We start from the raw sequence: 26,067 nt of genomic DNA, 5'->3' as shown, positions 1-26,067 counted from the left end.
AACAGAAGAAAAACAAATTTAATTTCATACATATGGGAAACCTACAAAAATATGAGACTCAAAGAAGTGATCAAAGCAGAAAGCTTTTATATCTTAGACAAAAACCCAATAAATTTGTGAAGAATTTACAATACAAAGGAGTTTGGCCTTGGAATAGTAAATTGGTGAAGTAAAAAGATCTGTTTAGGAATGAGAAGGCCCTGAACTACCTCTGGTAATAAGGATGATTTCTTCCTTTCTGGTATTGTTGGCAGGGGTTGGGGGTGCACCTTTCACGTGGTAGATTTATACCCTGCTTTCTGGGAGACAAAGGCACCTCAGAGTGTCCTTCTTGCACTGGCTACTTCTCAAAACCTTTAATTTAAACTAAGTAATATACCAAAATGGCATATTTTGGGTTACGTAATCTGCTCCCCTTCACTCTAGCTATAAAAAAGGAGAGTTATTTCTATTTATTAATATGGAGTGATGATTAGGATATATTATTGGAAAAGCTAGGTACAGAGTAGAGTGTCAAATATGCTAGCTTACATATGAAGAGATATAGCTCCCCACATTTTTTAAAATGAAATGATGAAGCAAAAATTATAAAATAATTACATGTAAGATAAGGGGGAACAGGTTGAAAAGGATAAGAATGTATGCCAGACTTCTCTGAGTAGGTGGATTTGATTCTGAAACCATGTGATTGTTATGCAAAATTATAAACTAAATTAAATCAAAATTCAAAGAGAATTTTTAAATTTAAAGCAAAAGAAAACAACACTTAAATAAATGTATATTGAGTTAGTGGCCTAACCACACAGAAAAGAGTTATTTCAAGTGACTTAAAATAAAGTAAGTGATTTAAAATAATTTGGAGCTCCTGTTGTGGCTCATCAGGTTAAGAAACTGACAAAGTGTTCATGAGGATGTGGTTTGAATCCCTGGCCTCGCTCAGTGGGTTAAGGGCCCAACATTGCTGCACGCTATGGCATAGGTCATAGATGCTGCTCTGATCCAGTGTTGCTATAGCAGTGGTGTAGTCCTGCAGCTGCAGCCTCAGCTCCAATTCAGCCTCTAGCCCAGGAACTTCCATATGCTACAGGTGTGGCTTCAAAAAGAAAAAGAAATACAGTAATTTGACCACATGTCCCTAGTGGGACATATCATAAGGCAAAAGGAACTGCAAAAAATAAACTAATTCTGTAATAATATTGCTAGCAATAAACTGGTATTTTAGTTAATATTGTTTAATAAGTACAATTTTTAGTGAGAGAAGAGAGATTGAAATAGAAAATCAAAGGTTAAGAAATAACCCTATACTCCTAAATTTGAATTGGAAATATCAATGTGATTTACTAATGTCGTATTGCATTTACAAAAAAAGAGATTTCCTTACTTTGCCCACTGAAAAAGCTTAGAACAATGATAAATCCATTAGCAGTGGACATACTAGCACATGGACTCTTGTTGATCCGAAACAAATAAGACTGTCAAATATTTCTCCAGCAAAGATGGATTTATTGAGAATCAGCAGAGAACTGCAATTTGGAGTCTGCAACCAAGCCGAACCACATGCAAGTGCCTGGCAAAAGAAGGAGAAAGTTATAAAGAGGAAAAGGACTTATCAAAGCACCTGGCCAGTAGATAGGGTCCTCATATTTCTAGAGTTCCCCAGGTAGAGATAATCTTTTCCAAAAAGACTTGAGCCACAGAAGAATAATTTGTCTTTATCTGAAGGCTTCCACTCTCTATGTTCAGAAAACATACAGACCATGACTAAAAAGAGTTCCTGGCTTTTTTTTTTTTTTTTTTTTTTGTGGCACACCCAAAACATATGGAGGTTCCCAGACTAGAGATCAAATTGTAGCTGCAGCTGTAGGCCTACACCACAGCCACAGCAACGCAGGATTTTTGAGCCACTGAGTGAGGCCAAAGATCAAGCCCGCAACCTCATGGATACTAGTCAGGTTCAATTTCAGCTGAGCCACAACTAGAACTCCAAGCTCATAGCTTTTCATTGGCTGAGTCCTTGAAACCAGTCTTCTTCCTATTGGGTTCTATCATCACAGGGTGTGAGAGCTCCCCCTTCTGGTATCTCAACTCAATTTAATTAAGGTTTCTGTTTATTAATTTTTTACATTTTCCCCTTTTCTGATGAGAATTTTTCTCTGAAAGAATTGCTGATCAAGTGTCAGGATCTCTAGTTTTGACTGCTTTTTGTCCACTGTCAAAAAGGACCATTCCTGGGTATAATGTCTCACATCAGAGGGAAAGTACACAGACTGGAAAACTACTAAGATCACATTTGAGTAACAAGGAGTGGTAGGAGGGAGGACTCTCAGGCACTTTTTATCTAAACTTCTGTTATTAAAATTATAGACATCGGAGATCTTCTGAAGTGTTATGCCATCATCAAAGGTTTGGCAACAAACTTCTAACAGGCCTGATCCAGATATTTTGGGAAAGCTATCTCATCAGTTGTTGTCTGCTTCATTTCTGGAAAATCTTTTCTTTCAGGTCACCAGCTGTTGTGAAGTTTCAGTTAGGGTTTGGTGCTTTCTTTACGTGTGTCTCATGAATTCAAGAGTCTGTTCCTTGGAGTCTTGGCCACATAAGGGTTGGCTGGAGCAGTACTTGATAGAGGCCTTTTCAGTAAGGTTAAAGAGAGTTCTTCTGGATGTATATTTTCCAATAGATAAAATCTCCAGGTTGTAATTTGTGATGCTTAAGGTCTTTTAACCCCCAAGACTGCACTGTGAAAAGGCTGATCTACCAAAACATGGTTATTTTTAATAGAAGAAATTAGGCCTTTGCAGTATTAGAGTAACATTTCCTTTGATCAGCTGTGGGTTAAAAGAAGCAGGATCCAAGATCATTGGGTATACACTAAGAGTTTATGAATTCCACAAGGATTGGATAAGAGATTTAGAAGGATAAAAGCTGGTGTATTTGGAGGGCCTCATGAAGGCTATCATTTTGTCAGTATACCAATGGTTTAATGCATGTACAGTGGTGAAGAGTGGGAATTTTAGAGTATCCAGTAGGACTGGATTGTTAGTTGGTACAAAACAGAGCTATTTCTTTGAAAAATCAAACCAGGGAGCTCCTAGAGTGGCACAGCAGGTTAAGTATCCAACATTGTCTCTGTGGTGGCATGGGTTCAATCCCCAACCCAGTGCAGTGGGTTAAGAATCTTGTGTTGCCACAGCTGTGGCTTGGATTCTATCTCTGGTCCAGGAAATTCCATATGCCATGGGTGCAGCCAAAAAAAAAAAAAAATCAAACCAACATTTAAAATTTTATTTCTGGGAGTTTCCATCATGGCTCAGTGGTAATAAACCTGACTAGTATCCATGAGGACTCGGGTTTGATCCCTGGCCCCACTCAGTAGGTTAAGGATCCGGCATTACTGTGAGCTGTGGTGTGGGTCACAGACACAGCTCGGATCCAGCATTGCCATGGCTGTGGCATAGGCTGACAACTGCAGTCCAATTCAACCCCTAGCCTGAGAACTTCCATATGTCATGTGTGCGGCCCAAAAATCAAAATAATTAATTAATTAAAATAAATTTTATTTCTACTGGAAGAATGAAGCCATAAAAAAAAAAAAAAAAAAGGAGTTCCCGTCGTGGCGCAGTGGTTAACGAATCCGACTAGGAACCATGAGGTTGCGGGTTCGGTCCCTGCCCTTGCTCAGTGGGTTAACGATCCGGCGTTGCCGTGAGCTGTGGTGTAGGTTGCAGACGCGGCTCGGATCCCGCGTTGCTGTGGCTCTGGCATAGGCCGGCGGCTGCAGCTCCGATTCGACCCCTAGCCTGGGAACCTCCATATGCCGCGGGAGCGGCCCAAGAAATAGCAAAAAGACAAAAAAAAAAAAAAGAATGAAGCCATGTTGGTCCTGCCATATTCCAAAATCATGAACTACTCTGAAAACATATCTATTATCGGTATAAATATTGGTCGTTTTGTCCTTGGCTAAGCCACATAAGAGCATATAATTCCAGCCTATTTGAGCCCAAGTAGCCATGGATAAAGATGCTGCCTCCAATAACATCAAAAAGATAGCATATAACATTTGCCATTGCCAGCTTTCAAATAAGAATCACCAGTGAACCATGAGAAAGCAATATTACCCAATGGAATTACCTGTAGATCATTAAGCAGAGTCAGGAGGTGGTCCATCAGCATTAAGCAGTCATGAGGCCCTTTATCGGTGATGGGGGGAAGAAAAATAGCCAGGTTAAAGTTATTATAAGTTTTACATGAGGGGCAGTTAACCAAAGGACTTCATAGGAGTTGAGGCAGCTGGCTGAGGAATGTTGAGTGTGGTGAAAATTAAGGAGAGCTTCTGCTGCATGAGATTAAAAAAAAAAAAAAATGGTTAAACTGGATCCCACAACAACTTTCTCCATAGTCTTAACCAAAAAGTCAGTGGCCATAATGGCTCTGAGGAAAGGGGGTTTTCCTCAAGTCACAAGGTCCATTTGCTGGTTATAATACCCTATGGGTTAATGGTGGATCTGTGTTTGGGGTGAGTACTTCAAGGGCATTCACTTCCTTTTCATCTACAAAAAGGAAAAAAGGAATCTGATTATTGGAAATATCAAGGGCAGGTTCATCAAAATCCTCTCTAAGACCTTGGGGCCATTTCATCCTGTTCTTCCCACAAATTTAGGTCAGATTGTTATTGTTGTGACTGAGCAGGGTCCTGTGGCTTTCTGTGTCGCCCATTTCTTGTTTTGAGGAAATGGGCCTCCTTCAGCCTCCATGGCCTTCCCTGAGTTCCAAGAGGCAGGTTCAGACAGTTGCTGTTTGGGAAAGGGAGGGGATGCAAAGACAAGGGAGGAATAGTCAAGCAACAGTACGGCCTTGGGGCAGGATCCTTGTTCCCCCCAAGGGATACACATAATGATGTAAGCATCTTATACACCTAGGAGAAAAGTTATATTCCTTATGATTCTGTTATGAATACTTTAATATTGAAAAGCTTGGAGCTCTTCCTTGTGCTTCTCCCTCTGATTGCACCCTAAACACAATCACCTGTAAACTAAAGTGTAGGTACCCTGAGCACAATTGCCTGTGGGTTAAGGATTATTAGCACATGATGTTTTGCAGAAACTTTCCCAGCTGCTTCTAATCTCTGATCAATATGCTGCTTTAGAATAAGTACATTTATTCTAGGCAATAACACAGAAGACCACTACCAGGATCATGCCAAGATCTGCTAAGTTCAGCTTCAATGACTAAGATTAACCCAATGAAAGAAGAATGCATGTCTGCCCCAATCCTGATTCTTAGGTGATTGAATCTAAGTGTAGACCTTGTTCTGATATCCTGGGGGGGAACCAGGATCCTGCCCCAAGGCCGTTCTGTTGTTGCTTGACTATTCCTCCCTTGTCTTTTCATCCCCTCCCTTTGCATCATGATCCATGATTCCAGGATCATGCCAAGATCTGCTAAGGTCGGCTTCAATGACTAAGATTAACCCAACAAAAGAAGAATGCATCTCTACCCCAATCCTGATTCTTACCTGAAACCCTGTTTTTCTCCTTTTAGACTATAAACTTCCTGCAATTCTTCCCCCAAAGAGGGCACAGTCTTAAAGGCATTAGCCTGCTGTGGGCTCCTTTGCCTGGCAAAGCAATAAAAGCCATTTTTTCTCCTTTACCTGAAACTCTGTCTCTGTATTTCTACTTTGACACTTGTTGACAGAGGCCGAGTTTTGGCAGCATTGTCGAGTAAAACATATAGAGGTTTCACCATAAGAGAGAAATGTAGTATCCAATTTCAGCAATCACAAACTAGCCCAAGAAAACCTCAGAGTTGGCCCTTAGTTTTGGGTTTTGGGAAACTCAGACATCATGAAGTCTATCTGAATCTAAGTGCAGACCTTGTTCCGATATCTGATGCCTTAAATATTGACTTTGGGGGGTGGGGGAATGCAATTTTTCTTTGATGAGCTTATGTCCCTATAAAGCTGAAAGTTTGGCCTTTGGATTCCATCTTCCTGTAAGCAGGCTTGAGAAGGAGAGCAAAGAAGCAAACCATTCCCATAGCCCCATACTGCAACAAAGTAGAATCTCTGGGGAACTTGTCATCCAGATCAGCCTTTAGGATTTGCCTGAGAAATAAGCACTCAGTATAAACCAAAGAAACTACTGTTTAAGACTTGTGGTAGCCAAGGGGGAGGGGAAGGGAGTGGGATAGCTGGGAGTCTGGAGTTAATAGATGCAAACTATTGCATTTGGAATGGATAAGCAATGAGATCCTGCTGTATAGCACTGGGAACTACATCTAGTTACTTGTGATGGAGCATGATGGAGTATAATGTGCAAAAAAAAAAAAGAATGTATATATATATATATGTGTGACTGGGTCATTTTGCTGTACAGTAGAAAACTGACAGAACACTGTAAACCAGCTATAGTAGAAAAAATAAAAGTCATTTGTAAAAAAAGAAATTACGGTTCAGGTGAAATGCCTTTCTTCCCAAGTGAAAGCAAAAAGGTATTGGCTAGCTATATCAACGGGAATACTAAAGAATGTCCTACATAAATCATTTACAGTGAAGAATTTAGCACCTAGAAAGCTCTTATGATGATTAGGATTACAAGAGATAACAATGTTGTTAATTGCTGGGAGGTCATGGGAAAATGTCCACTTGGCCCTTAGGTTTTCTCACCAGTAAAATGGGAATGGTAGGCTAGTACAAGGAATAATGAGCGCTTGAGCCTTGTAGTCTTCTATTATGGGCTTTATGCCTTGAAGCACTTCTTTACTTACAAGGTATTGATGGACTAATCCTGGGAAGAGGTTTTGAAGGGCCTATTTTAATTTTGGTAGGAGGTATGCTATGAATTTTGCCAACATCATTTAGAGATGTTGCCAATAAGGAAAGTGGTAGTTGATTCAACAGGGACAAATGATTAGTGTTTCCAGAATCTGCTATAGTATGGTCAGAGATGGAATAAAAGATATCAAAGTGTTAGTTAATTTGTCTGTTGGATTGCTTTGATGGCTACTGTCAATTTCTAGATTTTCTCCTTTTGGGAGAAAGAAATACTAGAATGATACTTCTTTAGAAGTCTTAGCCTAGTAAATGGACAGAGGCAGAAGAGTCAAGGAGAAAAGGGCGAATATCTCTCAAAAGTCCTACACAAAAGGGAATAGGCTTTGAGACAGGAACCTCTTGAGGCTGGTTAGAGATCCCTACAATTTGAACTGTTTTAGTACAAACAGTTTGAGGCAGGGGCTGTTTTACACTAGTGGAGTTAAACACTGAGAGTGTGGCTCCAGAGTCAATGAGGATTGGAAGAGATTTTCCCCCAGTCTGGAGAAATGTTCCTCCAAGCTGATTAAGAAAGAGGATTGAGAAGAGCACCTATAGTTCATTGGAGCCCTGTCACTGAGAATTGGTAAGATGTTGAAAGGCTAGTTAGAAGGTTGAAGTGCTTAATTTTGTAACAATCTAGGAACTAGGCAGGTTTTGATTTCATGTAGGGGCCTTCATTTTCTGGAGTTAAAGATTAACAATTTTGGCAGTATTCCTTCAAGGTGACCTCTAGAGTATGAGAGAATAGGTTTGCCAGATTTACTAAATATGGAGTTAACATAGTTTTTCATTCCATCCTGGTCCTTTTTACTAGAAGGAAAAGATCCCAGTTTAGCCTGTTAATAAACATAAGATTTAAAAACTACTTGGAGGAGGAGTTCCCATCATGGCTCAGCAGAAGCGAATCTGACTAGTATCCATAAGGACTCAGATTCAATCCCTGGCCTTGCTCAGTGGGTTAAGGATCTGGTGTTGCCATGAGCTGTGGTGTAGGTTGCAGCTGTGACTCAGATCTAGTGTTGCTGTGGCTGTGGTGTAGGTTGGTGGCCATAGCTCCAATTCGACCCCTGGCATGGGAACTTCCATATGCCACAGGTGCGACCCTAAAAAGACAAAAACAAACAAAACAAAAACAAAAACAATTACTTGGGTGGTTAGAACCATAAGAGACCCCGAATTGCTGAAGCAATCTTGAGGAAAAAGAACAAAGCTGGAGGCATAACCCTCCCAGACTTCAGACAGTACTGAAGCCACAGTGATCAAAATAGCATGGTATTGGCACTAAAACATGCATATGGATCAATGGAATAGAATAGAGAGCCCAGATATAAACCCACATACCTACAGTCAATTAATCTTCAACAAAGGAGGCCAGAATATACAACGGAGAAAAAAGAGTCTCTTTAGCAAGTGGGTTGGGCAAATTAGATAGCTGCATATAAATCAATGAAGTTAGAACACTTTCTCACACCAGTACACAAAAATAAATTCAAAATAGCTTCAATGGATTAAAGACACTATAGAACTCCTAGAAGAGAACAGGGGCAAAACATTCTCTGACATGAATCATAGCAATGTTTTCTTAGGTCAGTCTCCCAAGGCAATGAACAAGTGGGACCTAATCAAACTTATAACCTTTTGCACAGCAAAGGAAACCATAAGTGAAATCAAAAGACAAGCTGTGGACAGGGAAAAGATATTTGAAAAATGTGCAGTTGACAAGGGCTCAATTTACAAAATTTACAAACAGCTCATACAACTCAATAATAACAACAAGAAAAACCCAATTGAAAAATGGACAGGGGAGTTCCTGTTGTGGCTCAGAGTGTTAAGGATCTGGCATTGCTGCAAGCTGTGGTGTAGGCTACAGATGTGGCTCAGATCTGGTGTTACCTTGGCTGTGGCATAAGCCTCAGCTGCAGCTCCAATTCAACTTCTAGCCTAGAAATTTCTATATGCTGCATCTGTGACTATAAAAAGAAAAAAAAAAACGGAGTTCCTGTCATGGCTCTGCAGTTAACGAACCCAACTAGTATCCATGAGGATGAGTTTGATCCTTGGCCTTACTCAGTGGGTTGAGGATCCAGCACTGCCATGAGCTGTGGTGTAAGTTGAAGACACAGCTCCAACCCCGCGTTGCTGTGGCTGTGGCGTAGGCCAGCAGCTACAGCTCCCATTTGACCTCTAGCCAGGGAAACTCCACATGCTGCCAGTGTGGTCCTAAAAAGACAAAAAAAAAAAAAAAAAAAAAAAAAAAGGAAGAAGAATAAGAAGGAGAAGAATAAAGAAAAATGGACAGAAGACCCTAAATAGAACTTTCTCCAAAGAAGACATATGGATGGCCAACAGGTATATGAAAAGATGTTCAACACTGCTAATTATTAGAGAAATGCAAATCAAAACTACAATGAGGTATCACTGACACCCGTCATAATGGCCTTCGTTAAAAGTCTACAAATAATAAATGCTGGAGGAAAGAGTGTGGAGAAAAGGGAACCCTCCTACACTGTTGGTGGGAATGCAAATTAGTGCAGCCACTAATGGAGAACAGTATGGAGGTTCCTTTAAAAACTAAAAAGACAGGAGTTCCCATTGTGGTGCACTGGAAATGAATCCAACTAGGAACCATGGGCTTGTTCATGGTTTGCTCTCTGGCCTTTCTCAGTGGGTTAAGGATCTGGCATTGCCATGAGCTGTGGTATATGTGGCAGACGCAGCTTGGATCTGGCATTGCTGTGGCTCTGGTGTAGGCTGGCAGCAACAGCTCCAATTAGACCCCTAGCCTGGGAACCTCCATATGCCATAGGTGTGGCCCTAAAAAAAGACAAAAGTCAAAAAAATAAAAAGACAGTTACCATGTGAACCAGCAATCCCATTCCTAGGCGTATACCTAGAGAAAACTATAATTTGAAAAGATACATGCACCCCAGTGTCCATAGCAGCACTATTTACAATAGCCAAGACATGGAAACAACCTAAATTTCCATCAACATATGAATGGATAAAGAAGATATGGTATATATACACAATGGAATACTACTCAGCCATAAAGAAGAATAAAATAATGCTATTTGTAGCAATGTGGATGGACCTAGAGATTATCATACTAAGTGAAGTCAGAAATAGAAATACAATGTCATGATATATCATATGATATAATATATATGGCATCTAAAATATGACACAAATGAACTTATTTACAAAATAGAAACAGACTTACATAGAAAACAAACTTATAGTTACCAAAGGGGAAAGGTAATAAGGGAAGGATAAGTTAGGAGCAAAAATAATAATAATAACTATTTGGATGGATTCAACATTTGAAGGAAGACCAGAATTTAATTTAAAAACACTCTAAAGTTGATTATAATATTCATGAGCAGATTTATCGGAATTTTGTGTGCAAGTCTGTTCTCCTCCATACTGTTCTCCATTAGTTGCTGCACTAATTTGCATTCCCACCAACAGTGTAGGAGGGTTCCCTTTTCTCCACACTCTTTCCTCCAGCATTCTGTGGAAAGGCCCTAGGAATTCCTTGATGAAGTCACTTAGCAATTGCCCAGGCCTGATCATATAATAAGTTAGCGGGCTGATTTCTCAGTTATAATTCTAGAGCTCTTTCAGGACTTTCCCAATTAGCAATTTTCATCCAATGCTGGGCCTGGCCCTTGCCAACAACCATATCAACTAGCTGATACAAGTCAGAGAAACCAGGTCAATATGTTTGACTATATTAAATTTCTCAGCAAATCTCTAAACATCCTCAGTTACTTCGGGAAAATAATTGGCTATGGTTCACAATTCAGCTTTAGTCCAGAGAGTATAAGAAGTTAAGTCTTAGCCTCTGGATCCTCAGAACACTTAATTTTAAAGCCACAGGCTCTGACAAGTTCATAGAAAAAAGGGGTGGAGAGAGTTTCAGAGAAAAGGAAACGTTTGGTGGGAGAATTACTATGGGGATGGTGGTATAGTGGAAGCAGAGGTGTTGTAGAAGGGGAGGAGGAAGATACTGCAGAGGGAGAGAGACAAGATTGAGCAGGAGGCAAAACCTGAGACAAAAGAAGCCAAAGAAGAGCCTGAGGCTTCAGGAGATATTTTAGCTTTCTTTAATCTTTTGTTTGCCTCAGTTAATCTTAAAGTCTTATTTTGCCAAGGCAATTTTAGACTCCTGATAATTTTGGAAAGCCTCAAAATAGCAATCTAAATAAGCATTCCACTCAGTTCTGGAAATTTTTGAGCTATTATAAGTCTAATTCTGTTTTAAGGAAATTAAGTTTAGGGATTCCAAAAGCTCCCCATCATGGCCACTGATATTCTAAATAGCCTTTGACCTGGTCTGTAGTGAGAAGAGCATGAGAGGAAGGACCTGGATTTTGATTTTTTTTTTTTTTTTTTTTTTTTTTGCTTTTTTAGGGCTGCACCCATGGCATATGGAGGTTCCCAGGATAGGGGTCGAATCAGAGCCCCAGCTGCCAGCCTACACCACAGCCACAGCAAAACCAGATCCAAGCTGCATCTACAACCTACACCACAGCTCACGGCAATACCAGATCCTTAACCCACTGAGCAAGGCTAGGGATCAAACCCACAACCTCATGGTTACTAGTCGGATTCATTTCCAATGTGCCACGATGGAAACTCCCTAGGACCTAGATTTTAAACATAAAATTGGCCAGAGTCCCTGTCCAGTGGGTGCCCTCAAAATACTTGTATAACTGAGATCCCATTTCCCAGATGTCTTTCCTCTAAAACAATTTTCAAACAGTTTAAAGAGGATACAGCATAAGCATTCAATTCAAAGAGTTTGCAAGCCCAACCCAGCCCATCTTAAGCCTCCTGAAGAGCCTGGACAAAGGCTCTTTCTTCCTTTCTTCCTTTTCTTTTCTTTTCTTTTCTCTTCTCTTCTCTTCTTTTATTTTCTTTCTTTCTTTCTATTCTTTCTTCCATTCTTTCATTCCCCCCCAACCCCCTTCCATACTTCCTTTTGCCAGTCTCCAGAAGACAGCTCTTCCAAAGGAATGAGCTAGAGGCTAAACCAGAATTTTATTTGAAGGAGCTCCTCCCCAAAGAAATTGAGCTGAAGTCACTTTCATCCAACTTCAGTTGAAACATTAGGATCTCAAGATCATACCAAAGTGCCAAAAAAGTGTTCACAGCAACTCCTTAACCAGAAAGATGAAACCTTTAAATAAATCCCAAATAAAGCCTAGAGAGCTTCAAAGACAGTGAGCTCAGATCCAAAGGAAAAGGGAAAGTCCTCTCCTTAGAGGAACTTCAGCTTATAAATGAAAATCTTCATTCTGTATTCTCTAGGCTAGGGATCAGGAAACTATAGTTCTGGAAACAAATCCATCCTTAAACTTGTTTCTAAAAATACATTAGAATAGAGTAACTTCATTGATTTACATATTGCCTATGTTGGTTGCATTCGAGCCATAAAAGCAAAATTGGGTAGTAATTGACAAAGACCACATGGCCACAAAGCCTAAAATATTTACTACTAGGTCCTTTATACAAAATGTTTGTCAATTCTTGCTATAGACCAAGAAAATAACTGTGAGTGACCTGCAATCCCTAAACTATGTGATCACCACAGGGAACTCACCATCACATCTCTGAATATTTTGAATTTTGGGGAAAACACAATATCTGTCAGATGCTGCAGTGAACCAGCTTGAGGTCCTTCATATTTTTAATATTAGATCAAGTTAATTCTTTTGACCAACATCATCTCTTTGTAAAATCGAGTTTTCAGCAGCTGCTATGATCTCAGTCAAATGCTGTGCAAAATCCAATGTGGAACAGGAAATGAAGACAGCAATATCCTATCTGATTTCAAGGTTTGAGAAATTATGCAGTGCCCAATAGGTGTGTACAATTAAGCAATTGCGGTTATTTAAGAATGAAATAAAATAATTTTCTTTCAGTTTATATCTGTATATATGTAAATGGCCACTGAGTTCCCACTGTGGCTCAGGGGCAACAAACCCGACTACCATCCATAAGGACGGGGTTCGATCCCTGGCCCTGCTCAGTGGGTTAAGGATCAAGCGTTGCTGTGGCTGTGGCATAAGCTGGCAGCTGCAGCTCTTATTCAACCTCTAGCCGGGGAACTTCATATGCCAGAAATGCGGTCCTAAAAAGACAAAAAATAAAAATAAAAATAGTACCTCAGAAAACTAAATATAGAGCTACCATATGATACAGTGATTCCACTCCTGGTTCTATATCCAGACAAAGCTTTCATTGAAAAAGATACATTCACCCCATGTTCATCGCAGCATTATTCACAACAGCCAAGACATGGAAACAACATTAACATCCAACCACAGATGAATGGATTAAGAAGATGTGGTGTATATACACACTGGAATACTATTCAGCCATAAAGTATAACAAAATAATGTCATTTGCAGCAATGGAACTAGAGATTCTCATACTAAGTGAAGTAAGTCAGAAGGAGAAAGACAAATACCACATGACATCACTTATAGGAATCTAGTATTCGGTGCAAATGAACCTATCTACAAAAAAAGAAACAAACTCGTGTATATGGAAAACAGATTTGTGGTTGCCAAGAAGGAGGAGGAGGGGGAGGGAATGGGAAGGACTGGGAGTTTGGGGTTAATAGTAGATGCAAACTATTGCATTTTGAATGGATAAGCAATGAGATTCTGCTGTATAGTGCAGGGAAATATATTTGATCACTTGTGATGGAACATAATGGAGGATAATGTGAAAAAAAGAATGTATATGGATGTATGGCAGGGTCACTTATCTGTGCAGCAGGAAATTGACAGAACATTATAAATAAACTATAATTAAAAATTTTTAATTAATTAATTAATTAATGGCTACTAAGTTGTGAGGACATAAACAGGGTATTAGGGCATTAATTTGTTTGGCCCTAACTACTTAGTAAACAGAAACTAAGGACACTGAAAAAATTTACTCAGACACTAAAGGTGACATGAACCTCTGATCTAGCAGATCACCATCAATGGCTATTGACCATCAACAACTGGTGAAAAGCTGAAAGGGAACTTTTTAAGAGACAGTATTTGAGACCACTGAATAGCCTTAATATCACAAATGAAAGAATTCCAGAAATGTGCTTCCTGATGTGATAAGTATGAAACCCATCTATAATGGCTTGATTTTCTTTTTTTTTTTTTTATCTTTTTATTTATTTATTTATTTATTTATTTATTTATTGTCCTTTTGCTATTTCTTGGGCTGCTCCCGCAGCATATGGAGGTTCCCAGGCTGGAGGTTGAATCGGAGCTGTAGCCACTGGCCTACGCCAGAGCCACAGCAACGCGGGATCCGAGCTGTGTCTGCAACCTACACCACAGCTCACGGCAACGCCGGATCGTTAACCCACTGAGCAAGGGCAGGGACCGAACCCGCAACTTCATGGTTCCTAGTTGGATTTGTTAACCACTGCGCCACGATGGGAACTCCAAATGGCTTGATTTTAAAAATCAAGTTTAGGAGTTCCCTGGTGACTCAACGAGTTAAGGATTCAGCATTGTCATTGCTATGGCATGGGTTTGATCCATGACAAGGAAATTTTGCATGCCTTGGGCATGGCCAAAAAAATAAATAAATTTTTAAAAATTAATTAAAAATCAAGTTTAGGAGTTCGCACTGTGGTGCAGCAGGTTAAGAATCCAACTGCAGTGGCTCGGGTCACTGTGGAGGTGCAGGTTCAACAACTGGCCCAGCACAGTGGGTTAAAGAATTTGTCATTGCTGAAGCTAAGGCTTGGATTTAATCCCTGGCTGGGGAAGTCCCATATGCCATGGGTACAGCCATTTAAAAAAAAAAAATAAAGTTTAAATACGATCAAGCTTCTAGACATGTTACAGGCTTCAAGTCCCCTGAAGGAGATTAAACCCCAAAGCCTCTCGCCATGTCTCATTGTTATGCCCCTTCCCCCACCTTGACCAGCCTAGGCTTCTCACTCCCTGCTAGAAATGTCGCCCATTCCTCACCTGGCCACCTATAACCTGTTCCCCAAGCAAGTAAGGTATCCTGCCCAAGACCAATCTGAAGATCAAATTGGGTCTCCACTCAGGTTGCACTGTGGGGTATAAAGACCATTGCAGAGTGAGTCACGCCTTCCTTTTTTAAAACCATGCACACGTGAGTCCTCTCTCCCTCTCTGAAAATGTACTTTCACTTTAATAAATTTGTAAAATGTCTGCCGTTCCAAAGCTTTGTTATGGTGAAACAGGGACCGAGGAAATTGTGACAGAAACAGACTCAACTACCAGTCTACTAATTCTATAAAGTCTGTATGTTTTGTTGTGTAACCACTCTGTTCCATTAGCTTAGTAGTCAGCTAGTAATTTAACAGAGATGTCCTTATTAAATGCCTAGAAGCAAATAATAAACAGCCAAAATGCCCTCCTCCCCCCCCAAAAAAAACCCCTCTCCCACTCTTTGCCAATTAGCTGTATGTTACCTTCAAGGCTTAGCAAAATACTTTACAATTCTGCATTAGCCTTCACTTCCTGCTTGCACAGAGTCTGAAGGTCAGCCAGAAGTGAGAGTTTGGGGTTTTCTCAGGTCTTTTCTGAGCTTGTGTCCAGATTCCCCAGAATAAGAGGAAGCTTCTGAAAACACTCACTCCTCAAGTATCTGCTTCCCCAGCCCCTTCCTTCCTAGGCTTTTTGGTCTGTTTATTACTTGCACCAACTGTTATCCCTTCCCTGACGGCAGTGGCTAATACATTTGCTTTAAATCCTTCTGGCAATCACTGTCTCAGAAGCTGCCTCAGCCCTGGGGAGGCTTGAAAGTAGGTGAAACAAAGGTAAGCCCTAGAACCAAACCATCAGGCAACCACAAGATAGGTCAAAACACATAATTACAACTCCTTTAGAATAAGATCCATATTGCTCCCTCTGGTACCAGCAACCTACACCAGGGATATTTGCTGCTGTCTTCAAGGTCTCTGCCAAGCTTGAGATGATCATAGAACTCTCTTGCCAAAATTCGGCAGTTTTTTCTTAAGTGTTGTTACTTTTTTTTTAATTAATTAGTTTCCGGAGTACCAAAAAAGTTGATTCTGATGGTTTCGCCAGCTTATTTGTTGCTTTTATGGAGGGATAGTTTTCAAGTTCCTTATTCAGCCATTCTTGCTGATATGATTCCATACCACTAACTTTTGCGTTTCTCAGCCTTGCCTAAAAATATTTGCTCAGCCTGAAAAGCAGAGAAATAAAAAAAATTTTGTTGTCACTGGAGCTATCAAAAGAATGTACTGTTGATTTGAAAACAGGCTAAAGAGCAGTTGCAAAATTTTTTAATAAGGACACCATTAGCAAAGTAACATTTATCTGCTTTAAAGGCAATATTCTTCGCATCATAGGCCTTGCCAAACCCTCAATAACAGAGGCAGTGTTTAAGAGCACAAGTTTGGAGTAAGACCTCAATTTGAATTCCAGATCATCTGCCACTGGATAGTTGTTCAGCCTTGGGTAACTCATTTAAATGCTCTAGGACTGTTTCCTGAAAACTGTAAAATAGAGACAATATACACTTCTAGAATGATGGTAAAGACTTAAAGAGATATTGTAAGTAAAATGCTTGGCACTCAATATTAGCCATTTTTAAAATTTGGGCTCTTTAATTTTAGATTCTTAACACATGACAGTGCATTGTTCGATTTTTCCTGATTGTTAAAAAAAAAAAAGCCATCGTCTTCCTTTGTAAGACCTTAGGTATTGCCATATGTTTTTCAGAAGACTTACCTTGAGCAGACTTTTTATAACAAGCACGCTAATTTTATTCATACTGTATTTTTACTTGGGGTGGCTTTGGGAGAAATTATTAGGGATGGGGAGAGGGTGCTAAAATCCTCCAATAAGTCCCTCTTTTAGCTTAGTGACTAATATGCCAACACGTCAAAAATAAAAAAACGTAAGCGTCTAGACAAGGGAGGGAAAGTGCCAACCCAACAATTTTTTTTTCAAGCCAGCCTTCCTTGGTGTCCGCAGGGTTCAAGCATGTGACGAAAGAACAGAGCACAGAAAAGCCTGAGAAGAGAGATAATAAGAGGTCAACCCTAGACAGAAATGTCACGTCAGCCCTTTCTTATGGGGCCTCTGGGGCTGTAAGAACTGCAGGCTGTGCACCCTCCCAGACGTCTGAAGTGCCTTGGGCCAGCAACCTCCTCTGGTGCAAACATGAGATTGCAGATCAGTCATGGTTTGCCCGCCTAGGCAGCCCCGCCTCCCGAAGCCGGAGGGCTGGGCTCTGAGGCGGGAGGCGTGTTAGCTGTCGTAGAGCCTCCTGGGAGTTGTAGTCCCTGGCGGCGGGAGGTTTGATTGCGGCGGCTGGATTAGAACTCCATCCCCCGCCGGCCCCCGCGATTTAGGCCGTTGTCTTTTCCTGTTCAGGGAACGGGAAGCCTGGCTGCCTCAAGTTAGACGAGTGGGTAAGGGGTGTCAGCCTTCTTACCGCTTTCTGTGAGATTAATGGCTTGGCCTGCACAGGTAGAGCACCTTTCGGGTCTTGCCAACTCACCTTGCGGGAGGGAGCGGAGGGAACAGAGGGGAAGCAGCGGGAACAGCTGAGCTTGCGGCGGAGCCGGCTGTCACCTGGGGAAGTTCTTTGGTGAAACGCGTCGGTACAGTGGCCGGTTGCGGGAGCTGTGAGGCCAAAGCCCGGGCCGGAGGAGATGGTTCCGGAGGGGCGGCGCAAGCTCCTACAGGGCTCGGGTGCGACCAAGTCAGGGCCTCGGTCGGGGGCTGAGAGAACTGGAGGTACTGTGGGAATCGGAGTCTGCTGGAGCCTTTGGGAAAAGACAGGGTTACAGGAGGTGAACACCCGGATGAGAGAAGGAGGGAGGAGGAGAATTGGGAGGAGTGGGGAGACCCTTCTCTGTCCCGAGTAGGAGAGGGCCGGAAAAGGGAATGCAGGGAAAAGCCCTTGGTGCCTTGAGCTAGGACTACAGATGGTGAGGGCCAAGTAAGTCTTTGTCATGCTTTTCTTTGGCTCGATTGTGAGAGCCAGTGCCCTCGTAGCTGCTGGCTTGACATCTTCCTGTCTTAGAAGAACAGAGCTGAAAGGGGCCTTTGAGAGCAGCTAGTCTAGTGCATTCTCTCACTTTCCAGGTGAGGAAACTGAGGTCCACCGAGTTGAAGAACCTGGCTTGCTCACCAGCAGACAACCAGTTAATGGCCAACTTGACTAAAACCTAATTTTCATGATTCTCAAGCAATGCCATAATCTATTGCTCAGATCAGTAGATTAGCAAACTCTAACCTGTTCCCCTTCCTGTTATCTTTTACTGCTGTCCTATGCAGGATAACAGGCAGCCCCTCAAGGGAAAGGTTTTTAACTTTTGTTAAAAACTCTTGTCTTAACTTGAACAAAAATCTGCTTGCCTCACAAACTACAAGCTTCATATTAAGATGAAAGGCTGGTAGCATACTAAGATGTCACTTATAGTTCATTTGCCTGGAAGCAAATAAAATTCATCTTCCGTTTCCCATTTGCCCGCTGAAGCTGTGAGAACAGTTACCTTAGATTTCTTCTCTCAATTTTAAATGCTGCATATCTATTACATACGTAAAAACAATATGCTGTTTATTGTGATTTTTGTAATACCTTGAATATTTACAATAAGAAGTAAATAGCTTAGAAGAATGGGAATACCCAAATTACAAATTAAAACAGTAATTTACAGAGTTTTTTTTAAAAAGGCAATAGGAGCATAAATTTTAAAAAAAATCATTTAGAGGCTAAAAATTTCTACCAGGCATGCATTTTATAGCACACAAATTTCAGTCCTTTGCCAGTATTCTTTCTTACTGCCTAAAACATAACTTGAGAGCATTTAGTGTTCCTAATGTGGGAGGAGAGCTCCGTTAGTGCCATTGCATTGTTTTTTTGACTGGTGATTTCTCTATTAAACTACATTGTCCTCCAGCACTGTCAAATTTAACACCTTTTGAAGGATGTATTGATCAGATTGGGAGGATGTTCTAACTGTAGCATCAGAATATCAGCATTGTAGCTCCTATTAACCATGGAGCAATTCATAAGAAAGAGGTTTAGATAAATTTGTTACTGGACTTTATAGAAGTTATAGATTTATATAGAAGAACATACAGAACATACATAACTGCTTTCACCAGGTTGCAGGTTGCCTTTGTAATGATGATGGTTCCATTTGCTTTAATACTAGCATACTACAGAGGTGGGTAAACTATGACCAAATCTGACCTACTGCCAAATGTATTTAACTCTTTGTGTAGTTTTACTGGAACACAACCATGTTCACTCATTTAGGTATTGTTTTTTGTGCTGCAAGGCAAAGTAGTTGCATAGATCATATGATATTTACTGTCTGGCCGTTTACAGAAAAAAAAACAAAAAAACAAACAAAAAAAACAAAACAAAACCAGTCCCTGGCCTGGTAAACTGAATGTAAATATAGTATCTAAAAGGCTACTATATACAGAAGTATGAGTTAATAGTAATTGTTGCACATAAATACTTGTATGGTGGGTCCACAATCCACTTCTTTGGGCAAAAGATAGCGCCTCCTATTGCAGATTGTTGCTAGCATCTTGGCATAGATACTCAACAACTGGGCTTGGGCAGCCTAGGTGAAAACTAAGAATCCTAACCACTAAGCCGGCTAGAGGCTAGAGGCTAAAAGCAGAATTGCTCTGATTTTTGCCCCCTGTTGAAAGCAAGGATGTTTCAAGGAGGCAAAAAAGGTAAAAAAAAAAAAAAAAAAAAAAAGGCTCAAAGTTTATTATAAGCGCAGCACATGTAGGAGAGCACACAGGGAAGTGGTTTGAAAGCAGAACAACATACTCAGAGAGGCGTGTGGATGCCCCACTAGTGGAAAGGGTGTTAAAGGGGTGATTTAAATCTCTTATATAGGGTCATTGCTTCAAGATCTTTGTTCTCCTTTGGCTGATTATCTTATTTTAGTTCTCAAACATGACTGGACCCAGGACCCTCTCTGATATGCACATTCGTCTTTGAGCCAAGATGGATTCCAGCACAAGGGCTTATGGGAAAGTTAGCAAAACTTATTATGGCCTGCTGTCCCCTCCATTTTTGACTCCTTTCTGTGCATGTGCAGTTAGGGAGGTCTCCATAGCCTTATGATTGATGTGGTCATCTTATTTTTTTTTAATCCAGCAGAGCTTAGCTCCTGGCCATTAACTTTTTTTCCTTGAAATGCCAAAGAGAAACAAGGCCCAATTTACTCAGCCTCACAAATTCCAGCCATTTGCAGCCCAAGGGCCTGTTTTCCTCCTATCTCAATACCTTTTAACATGTAGGAGCATCCTTTTTTCTTTTTTTCATGTTAGGGCTGCAGCTGTGGCATATGGAAGTTCCTTGGCTAGGAGTCGAATCGGCAGTTACAGCTGCTGGCCACAGAGCCACAACCACAACAATGTGGTATCTGAGCCATGTCTGTGACCTACACCACAGCTCAGGGCAACACCTGATCCTTAACCCACTGGGTAAGGCCAGGGATCAAACCCCATCTTCATGGATACTAGTCAGGCTCATTACCACTGAGCCACAACAGGAACTTCCCTTTCTTTGTCCTCTATGTTCTTTTTATGGAGATAAGTGCTTCAGCACAGGTACCAGCAAGCAAATCAATGAGCTGTTTTTGCATTGAGACCCCATACTAAAATCAATTTTAAAATAAATGCTTAGGGACTCATTATTAAATAACTTATCTTTGACATTAATAGTCTTGCATCTGGGACTTTGTTTTGAAGGTCAGAGGATTAACTGAGATATTAGAAGTAAATATACCTATTTATATCATCTTGCATATTTAGCTCCCTATGTTAGTGTTATGTCTACAGCAAATTAATGCTATGGAAATTTTAACATTTTAATTAATCATTGATAGCACTATTGTTTGTTACCATCTTTGTAATATTTGCTATGAAATTCCAGCACCTCTCAACCTAATTCATTAAATTTTAGGAGATCTTGGGAATTTCCATTGTGGCTCAGTGGGTTATGAACCCGACTAGCATTCATGAGGATTCAGATCGATCCCTGGCTTTGCTTAGTGAGTTAAGGATCCTGTATTTTTGTGAGCTGTGGTGTAGGTTGCAGATACAGCTCGAATCTGGCATTGCTGTGACTATAGCATCAGATCCAAGATGTTGCTGTGGCTGTGGTGTAGGCCAGCAGCTGCAGCTTCCATTTAACCCTAGCCTGGGCACTTCCATATGCTGCAGGTGCAACCAAAAACACAAAAACAACAACAAAAAAACAACTTCAGAATATCTTAGAGTTCTCGTCAAGACTTTCAAAAAGGTACTAAATTTCCTTTAGAACAGCATTCTTAAGGAATTTGAAGTTCAGTCTGACTAACTGAGGCGTCTCATCATTACCAATATCTTTAAAGTTCTTCATATTTACTTTATTATTACATCTTTAATTGAAAGGCATTGGAAACTTTAGCTCATTTGCAATTTATTTTAAATCATTGAAATGTCAGTTTTCTGCTTGTATGGAATAAAAAGCTAATTTGACAATACAACAAGTTTTCAGAATTTCTCTCAACAAATACATGTATGTGATTAAACTGGAACTTTTTATATATCAATTATTTAATGTCCTTCATATTTTCCCCAACCTTGATTATCACTTTTTGTTACGGCTGACTGAAACCCAAGATCCTTTCTAGGAGATCCTGCCGTGGTGCATTGTGTTATGAATCTGACTACAGCGGTTCGTGTTGCTGCAGAGGCGTGGGTTTGATCCCTGGCCCCAGTGCAGTGAGTTAAAGGATCCCATGCTGTCACAGCTAGGTCACAGCTGTGGCTCAAATTCGGTCCCTGACCTGGAAACTTCCATATACTGCAGGTGCAGCCATTAAAACAAACAAACTCCTTTCTAGCTTTTCCTCTTTTCTGGTTTCCTAACATTCAGTATTCAGTGAAAGTATTCATCTCCTTAGGCAGGTATCTTTTTTCCTACTCTAATTTGGCTATTGACCTTCCCTCTGTCTGTCTCACTGAGGCTGGAAGGATTATTGCTGGTTAAACAAATACCTAGCCTTGAGAAGAAGAAATTTTTATCAAGAGAAACAAATTCATCTGAGCTAGTTTCCTTAAAGAAAAACATATGTTAAATTTGTAGTCCCGATATCTGGGCACACCTTTTCACTTTTTCTAGTCCTAAAATAAAGAGTTTAAGGCTATTGGCACTCTAGGTATTATTGATTTTTTGTTTGCAAATCTGAACAAGACTGTTTTCAAATGCTTCTTTTGTCTTCCAAATAGCCTACCTCTTTTTTTAAAGTAGACTACCCACTGTAGTAGACAGCATTTGAAATCAAAGTGATATGGTTTCATTCCCAGTTGTGGCTTTATTAGCTGAGTAATTTAGGACAAGTTACTTCAGAGCTTCAGCTTCTTTTTTTGAAATTTGAAGATAATACCTATTTCCCAGACACTATAGATTCATTACGATTAAACCACATGTAAAACATTAGGCTGGTAGTAGGCATTCAATAAGTAAATGTTAGTCCCATCTCCTACTACCTATCTATTAACTTGTCTTTTTCTCTGAGTTTTTCCTTAAAGTGACACCCAATCTTCTTCAAAATGAATTCTTTTTTTTTAGGTCTATTCTATTTGTAACAGTTCAATAATTCTATGGTACTCCACTTTTTTTCTTATCTTACTGAGTTTACTCACTTTATGCTAAAAACATGTAGATATGTCAGCTGATTTTATTCAGGTCACTAAATTAAGCCCAGATATAATTTTGCTAGTTCCTTTTAAAGAGCCAAATTCACAAATAAAATGATAGCTATGTTTATTGAGCATTCGCTGTGGCCCAGGCACATTATTATGTGCATTATCTTATTTAAATCTCAAACCCAATAAGATTAGTATTTTATTATCCCCCAAATCAGTGAGTCTCAGAGAATTTAAATAAGATCCCCAAAGTTAACACAGTAAATCCAGGGTACAGATCCAAGCAGTCTTATACAAGCTGTCAACCACCACATTTTACTTAATAGAATCAGAATAGGCCATATCCCAAATTGTTGTGTGTAATTCAAACAAATGAATACCTCCTGAAAATGGTCTCATCAGTTTTTGGAGATTTAGGAGCAGTAGAGCATCCCTACTGTAATACAATTTTAAAAATTTTCTCTATCCCTGGTCCGGGAACTTCTCTTAGGATTTATTAGCAGTTTTGTTGATGGCTTTTTCTTCCCACAGTATAACAGTTTCATTAAGCTTAGTTTTATTAAGGTCAAAAATAATAATAGCAGGCTCCTATATAAACTTTAGTAGTGCTTGGAATAGTTCTAAATACTTATACATATCAATTTATGGATTTATTTTATGTACTTTAGATTTTTTTTTCTTTTTATGGCTGCAGCCTCGGCATATGGAAGTTCCTAAGCTAGGGGTTGAATGTAGGCAGATGCCAGCCTACACCACAGCCACAGCAATCCCAGATGGGAGCTGCATGTGCAACCTACACCACAACCTGTGGCAATGCCGGATCCTTAACGCACTGAGCAAGGCCAAGGACCGAACACTCATCATCATGGAGTCTAGTCCAGATTTGTTACCACTGAGCCACAGTAGGAATCCACTAGATTTTCTTTTTTTTTTTTTTTTTGTCTTTTGTCTTTTTGTTGTTGTTGTTGCTATCTCTTGGGCCGCTTCCGCGGCATATGGAGGTTCCCAGGCTAGGGGTTGAATCGGAGCTGTAGCCACCGGCCTACGCCAGAGCCACAGCAACGCGGGATCCGAGCCGTGTCTGCAACCTACACCACAGCTCACGGCAACGCCGGATCGTTAACCCACTGAGCAAGGGCAGGGACCGAACCCGAGACCTCATGGTTCCTAGTCGGATTCGTTAACCACTGCGCCACGACGGGAACTCCTAGATTTTCTTGAATAAATTTACCCCAAATTCTTTATGTTGTTCTTTTTTGATGAAATACTTGCTTCCTGACAGTTATCTTTTCAGTTTCTAAAATATATAATTTTCAAATTGAGAGAATGTTTTAAAAACTCTATAAAGCTAATAACTTCTTTACTGTATGTTTATTTTCTAAGCTTTTAATTCCAATGCTTTGTCCACCTTATTTTTGCATTTTTTTATTTTACTTTTTTTCTAATTGAGATATAGTTGATATACAATATTATGTAAGTTACAGGTATACAACATAGCGATTCACAATTGTTTAAAGTTTATACTCTATTTGAAGTTATTTGTAAATATTGGCTATATTATTTTATTTATTTATTTTTTGGCTACACCTGCTGCATGTGGAAGTTCCTGGGCCAGTTCACCTACCACAGCAGTGACCCAAGACACAGTAGTGACAATGCCAGATCCTTAACCATAAGACTACCAGGGAACTCCATAGCTTATTTATTTTGTGCATAATAGTTTATACCTCTTAATCCCCTGTTCATATCTTATTCCTTCCCCCTTCTTGCTCTCCACTGGTAACCACTAGTTTGTTATTTATATATATCTGTAAATCTGTTTCCTTTTTGTTATATTCACTGATTTGTTTTAAATTTTTAGATTCCACATATAAATGATAGTGCACAGTGTTTGTCTTTCTCTGATTTATTTCATTTACATAATACCCTCCAAGTCCTTCCATGTTATTGCAGATGGCAAAATTCCATTCATTTTTATGGCTGAGTAACTATCTATTGTATACATACCACATATTCTTTATCCATTCAACTGTTGATGGATACTTAGGTTGCTTCCATGTCTTAGCACGTGTAAATAATACTGCTCTGAACATTGGGATGCCTGTATCATTTTAATAGTGTTTTCTTTTTTTTTTCAGATGTATAATAAGGAATGGAATTGCTGAGTCATATGGTAGTTCTATTTTTAGTTTTTTGAGAAACCACCATACTGTTTTCCACAGTGGTTGCACCAATTTACATTCCTACCAACAGTGTATGGAAGTTCCCTTTTTTCCACATCCTTGCTGACATTTGTTAATTGTAGCCTTAATGATTGCCATTCTGATAGGTGTGAGGTGATATCTCATTGTGGTTTTAATTTGCATTTCCCCGATGATTAACAATGTTGAGCATCTTTTCACATGCCTGTTGACCATCTGTATGTCTTCTTTATAAAGTATCTATTCAGGTCTTCTGCCCATTTTTTAATCTGGTTGTCTGGTTGCTTGTTTTTTTGTTGTTGTTGGGTTCAATAATTTGTTTATACATTTTATATATTAACCCCTTATTGGTCATATCATTGGCAAATATTTGCTCCCATTCAGTAGGTTGCTTTTTGTTCATCAGTGGTTTTCTTTGTGCTGTGCAAAATCGTTTAAGTCTAATGAAGTTCTATTTGTTTATTTTTGCTTTCACTTGCTTTGCTTTAGCATACAGATCCGAAAAAGTATTGCTGTGATTTATGTAAAAGAGTGTTCTGCCTATATTTTCCTCTAGGAGTTTTATGGTTTCTGGTCTTACATTTAGGTCTTTAATCCATTTTGAGTTTTTTTTTTTTTTTTCCACTTTGAGTTTATTTTTGTAGCTGTCCAGTTTTTCCAGAACCTCTTATTGAAGAGACAGTCTTTTCTGCATTGTGTATTCTTGCCTCCTTTGTCATAAATTAATTGACCATAAATGTGTGGGTTTATTTCTGGACTCTCTATTCCATTCCATTGATCTGTGTGTCTGTTTTTTGTACCAGTACCATACTGTTTAGGTTACTGTAACTTTGTGATATAATCTGAAGTCAAGGAGCATGATTCCTCCAGCTCTGTTTTCTTTGTCAAGATTGTTTTGGCTATTCAGGGTCTTTTGTGTTTCCACACAAATTTTAAAATCATTTGTTATAATTTTCTGAAAAATGCCCCTGGTATTTTAGTAGGGATTACATTGAATCTGTAGATTGCCTTGGGTAGTATGGTCATTAATTCTTCCAATATACAAACACAGTATATCTTTCCATCTGTTTGTGTCATCAGTTTCTTTCATCAGTGTCTTACAGTTTTCTGACTACAGGTGTTTTTTTACCTCATTAGGTAGGTTTATTCCTCAGTATTTTATTCTTTTTGATGCAATGGTAAACAGAATTGTTTTCCTGATTTCCCTTTCTGGTAATTCATTGTTAATACATAGAAATGCAGCAGGTTTCTATACATTAATTTTGTATTGTGCAGCTATACTGAATTCATTGATGAGCTCTAGGAGGTTTCTAGTGGTGTTTTAGGATATTTCTATGTA

The 26,067-nt window shown here is 39.7% G+C and overlaps 1 protein-coding gene and 1 long non-coding RNA gene across 29 annotated transcripts in view; one reads left to right on the top strand and one right to left on the bottom strand.

The window, feature by feature from the left end:
• Nucleotides 1-1,441: 1,441 nt before the first annotated feature.
• On the bottom strand, nucleotides 1,442-15,415 carry LOC102165748 (uncharacterized). The gene is made up of 3 exons (XR_002339783.2): nucleotides 15,288-15,415; nucleotides 4,132-4,190; nucleotides 1,442-1,567 (listed from the first exon to the last, which is right to left on the bottom strand). It is a non-coding gene; the product is annotated as an uncharacterized LOC102165748 (long non-coding RNA).
• Nucleotides 15,416-17,223: 1,808 nt separating this feature from the next.
• SLC38A9 (solute carrier family 38 member 9) overlaps nucleotides 17,224-26,067 on the top strand; it is a 118,625-nt gene continuing 109,781 nt past the window's right edge. For 12 of the 28 annotated variants that reach the window (XM_085002250.1, XM_085002255.1, XM_021077047.2 and 9 more), the window contains exon 1: nucleotides 17,224-17,319. The gene's annotated coding sequence lies outside the window, so the exon portion shown is untranslated. Of the gene's footprint in view, nucleotides 17,590-26,067 lie in introns of all 28 variants that reach the window. The other 16 variants (XM_085002251.1, XM_005672453.4, XM_085002231.1 and 13 more) reach the window with 2 other exon arrangements.

The sequence above is a fragment of the Sus scrofa genome, chromosome 16 (genome assembly GCF_054392235.1).
Source record: "Sus scrofa isolate SSC_HxYL_T2T_F1_AM1 chromosome 16, Sscrofa_HxYL_maternal_Yorkshire_Landrace_v2.0, whole genome shotgun sequence".
In the NCBI taxonomy this organism is placed as follows: Eukaryota; Metazoa; Chordata; class Mammalia; order Artiodactyla; family Suidae; genus Sus; species Sus scrofa.
This window is presented reverse-complemented; position numbering and strand designations above follow the sequence as displayed.